Raw genomic sequence first — 474 nt, 5'->3', positions numbered from 1 at the left:
TGCAATGTGCCACTCTTCTCAGTCAGAAATGAGATACCCCCCCCCCCCCCCCCCCCAAAATAAAATCTGATTGGAAAAAATTAACTTAGCATTTCTATTCCTATTAAGAATGTAGATCAATTACAGATCTAGGTGTAATAAAATTCTTTTTGCTGGGTTCTATTTTTCAGCTAAGTTGTACTTAGAAACTTTTACCTGGGTCTACTGAAGTGTTTACGTGCCCATTCCAGTAAACATACCACATTATCCTGAATTTACAGAGTTGACTGTTGTAACAACAAACAGACCTTCCATGCTTCAGTATCTTACTTGCAAATACGAGAAAATAAAATCTGTCAATTAGATAATTATGGAGACACGTGATGCTATTTTTTACAGTCAGAATACCATTATCCTTTAAATTTCTACAGTGAAACTCTATTCTTATTGTTGTCACAATACTTACAGAGAAAGAGAATAAACAGTACCAAAGTT

The sequence above is a fragment of the Cygnus atratus genome, chromosome 6, assembly GCF_013377495.2.
Source record: "Cygnus atratus isolate AKBS03 ecotype Queensland, Australia chromosome 6, CAtr_DNAZoo_HiC_assembly, whole genome shotgun sequence".
Taxonomy (NCBI): domain Eukaryota; kingdom Metazoa; phylum Chordata; class Aves; order Anseriformes; family Anatidae; genus Cygnus; species Cygnus atratus.
The sequence above is the reverse complement of the archived record's forward strand: the minus strand, read 5'-3'. Positions refer to the sequence as shown.